Source organism: Salvelinus namaycush, chromosome 33 (assembly GCF_016432855.1).
Source record: "Salvelinus namaycush isolate Seneca chromosome 33, SaNama_1.0, whole genome shotgun sequence".
NCBI classification, from domain to species: Eukaryota; Metazoa; Chordata; class Actinopteri; order Salmoniformes; family Salmonidae; genus Salvelinus; species Salvelinus namaycush.
Window position 1 is genome coordinate 2,483,720 of NC_052339.1, and position 13,429 is coordinate 2,497,148.

Below are 13,429 nucleotides of genomic sequence, written 5' to 3' on the forward strand. Positions count from 1 at the left end.
TCATTCCCCTCGCTAAGCTTCCTTCCGCTAAGGAGACGGCACAGATCATCATTGAGAATGTGTTCAGAATTCATGGCCTCCCGTTAGACGCCGTTTCAGACAGAGGTCCGCAATTCACGTCACAGTTTTGGAGGGAGTTCTGTCGTTTGATCGGTGCTTCCGTCAGTCTCTCTTCCGGGTTTCATCCCCAATCTAACGGTCAAGCAGAAAGGGCCAATCAGTCGATTGGTCGCATATTACGCAGCCTTTCGTTTCGAAACCCTGCGTCTTGGGCAGAACAGCTCCCCTGGGCTGAGTACGCTCACAACTCGCTTCCTTCGTCTGCTACCGGGCTATCTCCGTTTCAGAGTAGTCTTGGTTACCAGCCTCCTCTGTTCTCGTCCCAGCTCGCCGAGTCCAGCGTTCCCTCCGCTCAGGCTTTTGTCCAACGTTGTGAGCGCACCTGGAGGAGGGTCAGGTCTGCACTTTGCCGTTACAGGGCGCAGACTGTGAGAGCCGCCAATAAACGTAGGATAAGGAGTCCTAGGTATTGTCGCGGTCAGAGAGTGTGGCTTTCCACTCGTAACCTTCCCCTTACGACAGCTTCTCGCAAGTTGACTCCGCGGTTCATTGGTCCGTTCCGTGTCTCTCAGGTCGTCAATCCTGTCGCTGTGCGACTGCTTCTTCCGCGACATCTTCGTCGCGTCCACCCTGTTTTCCATGTCTCCTGTATCAAGCCTTTTCTTCGCGCCCCCGTTCGTCTTTCCTCCCCCCCCCCCGTCCTTGTCGAGGGCGCACCTATTTACAAGGTACGGAAGATCATGGATATGCGTTCTCGGGGACGTGGTCACCAGTACTTAGTGGATTGGGAGGGTTACGGTCCTGAGGAGAGGAGTTGGGTTCCATCTCGGGACGTGCTGGACCGTTCGTTGATTGATGATTTCCTCCGTTGCCGCCAGGGTTCCTCCTCGAGTGCGCCAGGAGGCGCTCGGTGAGTGGGGGGGTACTGTCATGTTTTGTCATTTATTATCATGTCTTGTCCCTGTGCTTCCCTTCTATTCGTTTCCCTCTGCTGGTCTTATTAGGTTTTTTCCCTCTCTCCCTCTCTCGCTCTCTCTCTCTATCGTTCCGTTCCTGCTCCCAGCTGTTCCTCATTTTCCCTACTACTTCATTACTCTTTCACACCTGTCCCCTATTTTGCCCTCTGATTAGAGTCCCTATTTCTCCCTCTGTTTTCCGCTTCTGTCCTTGTCGGATTCTTGTTTGATGTTTGCTGTCCTGTGTCCTTGTTCCGCCCTGTCGTGTTTTTGCCTTCTTCAGATGCTGCGTGTGAGCAGGTGTCTTTGTCAGCTACGGCCTGTGTCCTCCTGAAGCGACCTGCAGTCTGTGGTCGCGTCTCCAGTCGTTCCTCTCAACTGACGAGAGGATTTCGGTTTCCTGTTTTGGGGATTTGCCTATGTTAATTTCCAGGAGAATCATTGTTTGTTTTTGCCTGGAATAAAGACTCTGTTTCCTTAAGTCGCTTTTGGGTCCTCATTCACCGCATAACAGTTTAGAACTCTTACATTGATAATACTACAGAAACTGTTCACACAAATGCCTCTGTAATTGTTAGGGTCAAATTTGTCTCCGTTCTTAAAGATTGGGGTTATGAGTCCTTGATTCCAGATGTCAGGGAAATAACCTACACTCAGGATCAAATGAAACAGTTTTAATATAGCCAATTGAAATTTTGCACTAGTGAGTTTGAGCATCTCATTCTCTCTCTCTCTCTCTCAGGGGTGGGCAACTTTGATGGGGTGGGGGCCACAAAATAACGGAACTGATCATGCAAACAAAACGTTTTAGTGGACAGCGAAGATAAAACAATTTAGAAATGTTATAACTAATTTAATGCAATTCTACTCATTTTGCCATGGGGCAGATATTTATTTTTTGCAGTTTTACAGCTAATTTCCTGCAATTCTACAGATTTGGCCCAAAGGTAGAGACAAATATTTGCAGTTTTTAACATGATAACTGATGATCAATAGGCCACACCCCGGTCGGTAATTCGACCATGCTTACTACAAGATTAGATAGTTGGCCTTTAACGGCTGTCTAATGCCTCCTCCTCGGATGAGGAGGAGGAGTAAGGGTCGGACCAAAACGCAGCGTTGTATGCAGACATAATGGATATTTATTAAAGACAAGACGAACACGAAAAACACTTTGAAAATTACAAAACAACGTAGACAGACCTGAACTTGAGAACTTACATATAGACACGAAGAACGAACGAACGAATGAACGAACGAAACAGTCCCGTGTGGTGCAACAGACACAGACACAGGAACAATCACCCACAAACAAACAGTGAGAACAGCCTACCTTAATATGGTTCTCAATCAGAGGAAACGTCAAACACCTGCCTCTAATTGAGAACCATATCAGGCAACACATTTAACCCAACATAGAAACACATAACATAGACTACCCACCCAGCTCACGTCCTGACCAACTAAACAAAGTAAAACAAAGGCAAATAAGGTCAGGAACGTGACATGGCCACTAGACTGACTTACCAATAAATAAAAAAAATGGTCCGATTGAGTGACTGCTGATGCGAAACCAAATTTCATAATTGCACCTTGTGTATTCTATTATTCTAACTCTCAACAGGAAGTTGACACCCCAACTAAGTCAATTTGTAAAAATAAAATATTTGGGAATTAAGATGGGCTAAATAACACAGACACTGGACAGAGAAACTCTGCCTGTATTTCTGATCAATTTGATGTTGTTTCTTTCAAAAACAAGGACATTTCTAAGTGACCCCAAACTTTTGAACAGTAGTGTATTTATTTTTTAATTAGGCAAGGAAGTTAAGAGCAAATTCCTTTTTACAATGATGGCCTACACTGGCCAAACCCAGACAATGCTGGGCCAATTGGTATTCCCATTCAGAGCCAGATGTATTCAGCCTGGACTTGAACCAGGGACTGTAGTGTCACCTCTTTCACTGAGATGCAGTGCTTTAGACCGCTGCACCACTCGGGAGCCCTGAAGAATAAAGACAATTCAAATGTAATATTATGTCTATATACAGTGTTGTAATGATTTGCAAATAGTTAAAGTACAAAAGGAAAAATACATAAACATAAATATAGGTTGTATTTACAATGATGTTTGTTCTTCACTGGTTGCCCTTTTCTTGTGGCAACAAGTAACACATCATGCTGCTGTGGTATTTCACCACAAAAATAGGATTTGTTTTCTAATTCTTTGTGGGTCTGTGTCATCTGAGGGAAATATGTGTCTCTAATATGGTCATACATCTGGCAGGTTAGGAAGTGCAGCTCAGTTTCCACCTCATTGTGTGGGCAGTGTGCACATACACTAGCATGTCTTCTCTTGATAGCCAGGTCTGCCTTTGGCGGCCTTTCTCAATAGCAAGGCTATGCTCACTGTGTCTGTACATAGTCAAAGATTTCCTTAATTTTGTGTCAGTCACAGTGGTCAGATATTCTGCCACTGTGTACTCTCTGTTTAGGGCCAAATATAATTCTAGTTTGCGCAGTTTTTTTGTAAAATCTTCCCAATGTGTCAAGAAATTATCTTTTTGTTTTCTCATGATTTGGTTGGGTCTAATTGTGTTCCTGTCCTGGATCTCTGTGGGGTCTGTTGGTGTTTGTGAACAGAGCCCAGAACCAGCTTGCTTAGGGGGCTCTTCTCCAGGTTCATCTCTCTGTAGGTGATGGCTTTGTTATAGAAGGTTTGGGAATTGCTTCCTTTAAGGTGGTTGTAGAATTTAATGGCTCTTTTCACGGATTTTGATCATTAGCGGGTATCGACCTAGTTGTGCTCTGCATGCATTATTTGGTGTTTTACGTTGTACACGAAGGATACTGTTGTAGATTTCTCCATGCAGAGTCTCAGTTTGGTGTTTGTCCCATTTTGTGAAGTCTTGGTTGGTGAGCGGACCCCAGACCTCACAACCATAAAGGGCAATGGGATCTATAACTGATTAAAGTATTTTTAGCCAGATCCTAATTGGTATGTCGAATTTTATGTTCCTTTTGATGGCACAGAAGGCCCTTCTTGCCTTGTCTCTCAGATCGTTCACAGCTTTGTGGAAGTTACCTGTGGCGCCGAGGTATGTTACATTTTTGTGTGCTCTAGGGCAACGGTGTCTACATGGAATTTGTATTCGTTGTCCTGGCAACTGGACCTTTTTTGGAACACCACTATTTTTGTCTTACAGAGATTTACTGTCAGGGCCCAGGTCTGACAGAATCTGTGCAGAAAATATACACTTGAAGTCGGAAGTTTACATACACTTAGGTTGGAGTCATTCAAACTTGTTTTTCAACCACTCCACAAATTTCTTGTTAATAAACTATAGTTTTGGCAAGTTGGATAGGACATCTACTTTGTGCATGACACAAGTAATGTGTCCAACAATTGTTTACAGACAGATTATTTAACTTATAATTCACTGTATCACAATTCCAGTGGGTCAGAAGTTTGAATACACTAAGTTGACTGTGCCTTTAAACAGCTTGGAAAATTCCAGAAAATTATGTCATGGCTATAGAAGCTTCTGATTGGAGGTGTACCTGTGGATGTATTTCAAGGCCTACCTTCAAACTCTGTGCCTCTTTGCTTGACATCATGGGAAAATCAAAAGAAATCAACCAAGACCTCAGAAAACAAATTGTAGACCACCACAAGTCTGGTTCATCCTTGGGAGCAATTTCCAAACGCCTGAAGGAACCACGTTCATCTGTACAAACAATAGTATGCAAGTATAAACACCATGGGACCACGCAGCCGTCATACCGCTCAGGAAGGAGACGCGTTCTGTCTCCTAGAGATGAACGTACTTTGGTGTGAAAAGTACAAATCAATCCCAGAACCTTGTGAAAATGCTGGAGGAAACAAAAGTATCTATATCCACAGTAAAACGAGTCCTATATCGACATAACCTGAAAGGCCGCTCAATAAGGAAGAAGCCACTGCTCCAAAACCGCCATAAAAAAGCCAGACTACGGTTTGCAACTGCACATGGGGACAAAGATCGTACTTTTTGAAGAAATGTCCTCTGGTCTGATGAAACAAAAATATAACTCTTTGGCCATAATGACCATCGTAATGTTTGGAGGAAAAAGGGGGAGGCTTGCAAGCCAAAGAACACCATCCCAACCGTGAAGCACGGGGGTGGCAGCATCATGTTGTGGGGGTGCTTTGCTGCAGGAGGGACTGGTGCACTTCACAAAATAGATGGCATCATGAGGAAAGGAAAATAGTGGCTATATTGAAGCAACATCTCAAGACATCAGTCAGGAAGTTAAAGCTTGGTCACAAATGGGTCTTCCAAATGGACAATGACCCCAAGCATACTTCCAAAGTTGTGGCAAAATGGCTTAAGGACAACAAAGTCAAGGTATTGGAGTGGCCATCACAAAGCCCTGACCTCAATCCTATAGAAAATTTGTGGGCAGAATTGAAAAAGTGTTTGCGAGCAAGGAGGCCTACAAACCTGACCCAGTTACACCAGCTCTGTCAGGAGGAATGGGCCAAAATTCACCTGACTTATTGTGGGAAGCTTGTGGAAGGCTACCCAAAACGTTTGACCCAAGTTAAACAATTTAAAGGCAATGCTACGAAATACTAATTGAGTGTACAGTGGGGCAAAAAAGTATTTAGTCAGCCACCAATTGTGCAAGTTCTCCCACTTAAAAAGATGAGAGAGGCCTGTAATTTTCATCATCGGTACACTTCAACTATGACAGACAAAATGAGAAAAAAAAATCCTGAAAATCACATTGTAGGATTTTTAATTAATTTATTTGCAAATTATGGTGGAAAATAAGTATTTGGTCACCTACAAACAAGCAAGATTTCTGTCTCTCACAGACCTGTAACTTCTTCTTTAAGAGGCTCCTCTGTCCTCCACTCGTTACCTGTATTAATGGCACCTGTTTGAACTTGTTATCAGTATAAAAGACACCTGTCCACAACCTCAAACAGTCACACTCCAAACTCCACTATGGCCAAGACCAAAGAGCTGTCAAAGGACACCGGAAAAAAATTATAGACCTGCACCAGGCTGGGAAGACTGAATCTGCAATAGGTAAGCAGCTTGGTTTGAAGAAATCAACTGTGGGAGCAATTATTAGGAAATGGAAGACATACAAGACCACTGATAATCTCCCTCAATCTGGGGCTCCACGTAAGATCTCACCCCGTGGGGTCAAAATGATCACAAGAACGGTGAGCAAAAATCCCAGAACCACACGGGGGGACCTAGTGAATGACCTGCAGAAGGCTGGGACCAAAGTAACAAAGCCTACCATCAGTAACACACTACGCCGCCAGGGACTCAAATCCTGCAGTGCCAGACGTGTCCCCCAGCTTAAGCCAGTACATGTCCAGGCCCGTCTGAAGTTTGCTAGAGAGCATTTGGATGATCCAGAAGAAGATTGGGAGAATGTCATATGGTCAGATGAAACCAAAATAGAACTTTTTGGTAAAAACTCAACTCGTTGTGTTTGGAGGACAAAGAATGCTGAGTTGCATCCAAAGAACACCATACCTACTGTGAAGCATGGGGGTGGAAACATCATGCTTTGGGGCTGTTTTTCTGCAAAGGGACCAGGACGACTGATCCGTGTAAAGGACAGAATGAATGGGGCCATGTATCGTGAGATTTTGAGTGAAAACCTCCTTCCATCAGCAAGGGCATTGAAGATGAAACGTGGCTGGGTCTTTCAGCATGACAATGATCCCAAACACACCGCCCGGACAACGAAGGAGTGGCTTCGTAAGAAGCATATCAAGGTCCTGGAGTGGCCTAGCCAGTCTCCAGATCTCAACCCCATAGAAAATATTTGGAGGGAGTTGAAAGTCCGTGTTGCCCAGCAACAGCCCCAAAACATCACTGCTCTAGAGGAGATCTGCATGGAGGAATGGGCCAAAATACCAGCAACAGTGTGTGAAAACCTTGTGAAGACTTACAGAAAACGTTTGACCTCTGTCATTGCCAACAAAGGGTATATAACAAAGTATTGAGAAACTTTTGTTATTGACCAAATACTTATTTTCCACCATAATCTGCAAATAAATTCATAAAAAATCCTACAATGTGATTTTCTGGATTTCTTTTTCTCATTTTGTCTGTCATAGTTGAAGTGTACCTATGATGAAAATTACAGGCCTCTCTCATCTTTTTAAGTGGGAGAACTTGCACAATTGGTGGCTGACTAAATACTTTTTTGCCCCACTGTATGTAAACTTCTGACCCACTGGGAATGTGATGAAACAAATGTGTCTCCACTTTTGTGGTTTGGGGTGATCACTCCTTTGTTCCAAATATTGAGGAAGATGCCATAGCTGAGGATGATGTTAAAGAGTTTCCGTATAGCCAATTGGAATTTGTGGTCTGTTTATTTGATCATTTAATTTAGGATATCATCAACCCCACAGGCTTTTTTGGGTTGGAGGGTTTGTATTTTGTTTGGTAGTTCATTCAATGTAACTGGAGAATCCAGTGGGTTCTGGTGGTCTTTAATAATTGATTCTAAGATTTTATTTGATCATGTATATATTTTTGCTGTTTGTTCTTTGTTCTTTGTTATAGGGCCAAAAAGATTGGAGAAGTGGATTATCCACACATCTCCGTTTTGGATAGATAACTCTTCGTGTTGTTGTTTGTTTTCCAATTTTCCTAGAAAAGGTTAGATTCTATGGATTCTTCAATTACATTGAGCTGATTTCTGAAGTGCTGTTCCTTTTTTTTCTGTGGTGTATTTCTGTATTGTTTTAGTGATTCACCATAGTGAAGGCGTAGACTCAGGTTTTCAGGGTCTCTATGTTTTTGGTTGGACAGGTTTCTCAATTTCTTTCTTAGGTTTTTGTATTCTTCATGAAACCATTTGTCATTGTTAATTTTCTTAGAGGTTGTCTGCTTGAAATGTTTAGATTTGACAGGGAAGCTGAGAGGTCAAATGTACTGTTTAGGTTTTCTACTGCCAAGTTTACACCTTCACTATTACAGTGAAACATTTTGTCCAGGAAATTGTCTAGAAGGGATTGAATTTGTTGTTGCCTAATTGTTTTTTGGTAGATTTCCACACTATTTTCCTTCTATCTATAGCATTTCTTAATATTATTCAGTTATTTTGGCTTTGATGCCTCATGATTGAGTATAGCGCTGTTCCAAGTAGAGTGGGATTTTGCTGTGATTTGATAGGGGTGTCAGTGGACTGACTATGAACACTCTAAGAAACTCTGGGTTGAGGTCAGTGATAAAGTAGTCTACAGTACTACTGCCAAGAGATGAGCTATTGGTGTACCTACCGTAGGAGTCCCCTCGAAGCCTACCATTGACTATGTACATACCCAGTGTCCGACAGAGCAGCAGGAGTTGTGACCCGTTTTGGTTGGTTATGTTGTGCCTAGGGAGGCATATGGGGGAGGGAATGCTGTCACCTCCAGGTAGGTGTTTGTCCGCATGTGTGCTGAGGGTGTCAGGTTCTTGTCCAGTTCTGGCATTTAGGTCACCACAGACTAGTACATGTCCCTGGGCCTGTTGATCTCCCCCTCTAGGATGGATAAGCTGTCATCGTTAAAGTATGGGGATTCTATTGGGGGGAGATAGGTAGCAAACGAGGACATGTTTCTCTGTTGGGATAATTTCCCAACAGAGACATGTCTTTGATATCTACTGACATGGCTTCTCATTAGGCTAGCGCTAGGTGAGTGAGACACACAGGAATTATCTATCTGGATCCCTGAGTGATGTTTCGTTTTTCCTCTGAACAAATACAGGGGAACAATGCTATCACCTCACCGTTAGAACTGGGGTCTCTGGTGTCATGCGCACCGTGGAGTTTGGGCTGAGAGCAAAGGCTACAGCAGTTTAACCAGAGTGACAATGCCACCATCTCCAAAACAAATAACAGCAGGTGGAGGAGCTGGGATTTAGCAGGTCAATGTTATGACCAGTAAATATAGGAGAATATGCCAGGTCATGGCAATTTCATAACACCTAATAGGCCACATGAATACAGAACAAAGGATAAAGGATGGTCCACGTGTAGATGTCTCAAAAAGTGAGTTTTGTTCATGCTTATGTTTCTCAGTTCTTATTTGACCTCACGCGCGGCGTCACAATTCCACCGCAAATTGATACCAAACGTTTTGAGATGATGTCAAAATCGGAGGTGAAATTGAATTACACCTTCGCTTCAAAAAAGAACACCTAGGTTTAAATAGTAAGTGGCAAGGGATCGGTGTGTGCCTGCTTAAGTGAATACGAGGGGGTTTGATTCTAACCTTTTTGTACGCTGCTGTGGTACATTCTGATTGGTGAGTTATTTTCTTCCCCCGAACTGTCACATAAGCAGTCGCCCCTTTTACGTTTCCAAGCTGCTTACTGAAGACAAACAATAAACCAGTGGTAGCTGATATCAATGGCAGAGATGAGAACCCAGGCGCCATATCTGCTGGGATTGCCTGGGCGAACCTGCCTCAGCCTGCTCTTTATCGCCCACAGCACCTCTCGCTCTCAATTATTTGGCTGCTGTCACAACAAATCAATCAAATTATCGCTCCAGGACAGTGTGTGCAGCTGCTCCAATGGCATTGCTAGTTGCATTAGCTTTGAAATGTACGAGGTCTACATTTTATCCCTGTTATTTATTTAATGTCACTCTCTCCCTTGCAGGTCATCTTACAACAACAGAAAAAGTTGAATCATTAAAGGAACGACGTGGAATACATACTGGTGGAAAACACTTCAAAATAAACAGGAGAAGGGAGACATGGGATAGGTTCTATTGCATTGAGAACGGAATAGATAGGGTTGTTGATCTAGGGGAATTATGGGAGTAATAAAGAATCAGAAGTCTCTCTGACACAAAAATACTCCATCTTGATGTACTCATCGCGAGGATTTTTTTACAAACACCAATCTGTTGTAGTTATTGGAAGTATTCTTGTTATTCGAATTTTAAAGCGGCAGAGATTTTTATTTGCTGCAAAGTGCACACACTGTATGACGTACTGTACAAATGAAGCTGAACAACACGTTTGAAATGCACCAACTGTGCCAATGGTGGAATGGAGTAAGGAAGGGCATAGACAGGTATTTCCTTTAAATCCCAGGGTTTCTGGGAGCTGTGGCGAGCTAACCTCTTAAAGGAGCGGAGGCGTACACCCAACAGTCAGCTGAGTCGGAAAAGATGGAGTCTGACATGGACTAGCGAATGTACCCCCCAGGAGCCCACCCGTTGGTGCTGTAATGAGAGGAGTGATTTCCATCATTTGTATCATGTTAACACCCACTCACAACATGAGAACGCCACCGATTGCGTTCACTGAGCGTTTTCATCAAACCAGGGAGGAGACATGTCTTTGATTGCTACTGACATGGCTTCTCATTAGGCTAGAGCTAGGTGAGTGAGACACACAGGATTTATCTATCTGGATCCCTGAGGGATGTTTTCGTGTTTCCTCTGGACGAATGCAGGGGAGCAATGCTATCACTTGACCGTTAGAACTGCTGTCTCTGATGTCATGCGCACCGTGGAGTTTGTGCTGAGAGCAAAATATGAACGGGATACACTTATAAGAAAGGGGTTTGTTCAGTGGAATTGAGTCTGGAATGACTGTCGAGTGAGTCCGAGAGAAAATACGCAGACAAATGATGTTTCATTCATTTCCCTCCACTGAGCATTATATTTCTGCTTCTTTGATACTTTACAACTTACAATACAAGGAAGGATATCTTGCATGGCCAGTTACTTTAGGCCCTATGTGCAATAAAGCTATATTGAAAATCCAATATAAATATTGTCAGGGTATTAATGTGTGTAATAGAATCTTATAATCTTATATTATATTAATCTTATATTATATTTAATTAGTTTTGTTTTATTTACTTATCTAATGACTTACAATATACAACAGTAATATAGTAATGAAGTAACAACCGATTATGTTAATGAGCCAATTAATAAATAAATAAATGCATCATCACATAATTGTACAAACAGCATGAACGTAACCTAGTTTGCAGCTAAAATAGTGTCCACTCTATCAAAAAAATATACTTTCTCCCTTGTTTAGTTTCAATGGGAATTTGTTTGTACAGAATGCTTCCTGGCATAAATCATTCTGACAAGTAACAAGTTACACTGGGTGCTGCTGTGTTTACCGTTTCCGCAACAAGATGCTGCTGTTCCGTTTTATTTAAGCAACAGTTCCAACTTTACTGCACAACCCCATTACAATGATGGTTATTCATCACTCTGCCTCACTCTCACAACTCTCCAGCCTGTGTGTGTTCTCTCTCTCTCTCTCTCTCTCATTTGGGGGGGGATTGGTCCGTGGGGCCCGCGGGCCAACAGTTGCCCATCTCTGCTCTAGAAGGATCTTAGACAAGGTAAAAGCCAGGGGTGTTTAACAAGAGGTAAGATCAAAGATGCTTAGCGGGAATCTCTTGGTTCTCACATTTCCCTGCTTATCTCATTTGTAAGAATGTTTAGCACCTTGCAAAAAAACTAAAGCTGATAGGGGCGAACAATCGGATTAAATAGCCAGTGAGTGTTGATAGAAAATGCATACTTTTTAGCACTATATTTGGGCTTCTGTTAAAGCCTATGAAAAGGTGGACTCCAAAAGTGGAATCCATACTGGGTTTACTAGCTATAGTAGCTATACTAAACATGTACAGTGAAGAATCCCTCACCCTCCCAAAGACAAACAGCTATTAGCTGATCATTAGCCATGTCAGTAGATTTAAATAGAGTCAAAGGTCTTCCTGCAGTCTCATTACTGTAGGCTAACAGCTGTATGTGTCTGATCTGATGCTAATTAACCAGCAGAGCAGTGTTACACAGTGCTGTGCAGCAGGGCTGTAAAACACACTTGCTCCTGAGGTCGTGAAATGAGCTGGCTGCTGGCTCTGAGCTCAAAAGGGGCAATGACTGCATTAAACGTGTGATTAATCAGTGTTGATGGGGACTGGCGTGAGTAGCGAGGTGAAAGGGCGAGGGGCGAGGGCAGGGGCAGGCTGGGGCCGCCTTACAGAGGTGCTGTGCCAGCAGGCCTCATTTAGCAGGGCCCTGATGCGCTCCGACAGGGGAGAGTGGAGGAGCGGCGCGTGGCCAGAGGGCCCCGGACACAGTCAAGACATTTAGCTTCACTCCTGACTCGTGTCACTTTCTCTTCACGGAGGTCCCTTCACTGCGTCCCCCTCAGATAGGATGGGAGGAGGATGTGGGAACAGCCAGTCTGTCAATGCTTCTGTACGCTTCAAATTAAACTGCCATGGAGGCATTTCATTGTTTAACTTTGTACCCAACGGATGATGAAGTATAGCAAGTGATTGAGGACCAAGCCATCTGTTATAAAAATGATGATTGAGAGGTGTTGGTTTTGTGCCTTCAACATTATGACAATGTGTTTGTCAGTCGGTTATTACTTCCTCTGGCTTGTCCCACATACAGTGAGAGAAGTTGTTGAAATGTGAGACAGACACACAGACAGCCTTTTGGGCCTCTTATCGCCCCTTGCTCCAGGATACATTGGAGGGGCTTCAGTGGCTAGATAGATGAGGGGTTTATTAAAAGCTCACCCCGTAGCGATGATGCACGTTGTTATTTATGCATGCTTGTGTCCATTAGGGCTTCTACCTTCCTTCACATTTCCTCACTCAATCCATCCGTCCATCCATTTCCTCACATGAGGGGAAAGGGAGGACTCCTTTCTCTGCACTTTGTGCTGCCCTGGCATTATTGTAATCTCCACCAAAAAACACACTGCTTTACATGCAGCCTGGCATCTTTTTACATTAGCGAGGCCCCTCTCATCCAACATTCATGACTGATGGTTTCCCCATCCATCCCTCAGTGTAATGGTATAAAAGAGACAATGTTTTAAACATGAAAATGGAAACCATTTACAACTATGATCAAAAGAAAACACTTGCACACTAAAGTTTAAAACCCGAGGATAAGAACAGCCATGGATGAGGTGAAAAAGAGAGGAAACAGAAGAGGGGAGAGTACAGTGCACTCTTATGGAGAGAAAAGAGGAGAGGGAGAGTACAGTGCACTGTTATGGAGAGAAAAGAGGAGCGGGGAGAGTACAGTGCACTCTTATGGAGAGAAAAGAGGAGCGGGGAGAGTACAGTGCACTGTTATGGAGAGAAAAGAGGAGAGGGAGAGTACAGTGCACTGTTATGGAGAGAAAAGAGGAGAGGGGGAGTACAGTGCACTGTTATGGAGAGAAAAGAGGAGCGGGGAGAGTACAGTGCACTCTTATGGAGAGAAAAGAGGAGCGGGGAGAGTACAGTGCACTCTTATGGAGAGAAAAGAGGAGCAGGGAGAGTACAGTGCACTCTTATGGAGAGAAAAGAGGAGAGGGAGAGTACAGTGCACTGTTATGGAGAGAAAAGAGGAGC

The 13,429-nt window shown here is 43.5% G+C and overlaps 1 protein-coding gene across 1 annotated transcript in view; it reads right to left on the minus strand.

The window, feature by feature from the left end:
• LOC120027630 (POU domain, class 6, transcription factor 2-like) overlaps positions 1–13,429 on the minus strand; it is a 124,059-nt gene that overhangs the window by 86,349 nt on the left and 24,281 nt on the right. The window lies entirely within an intron of this gene.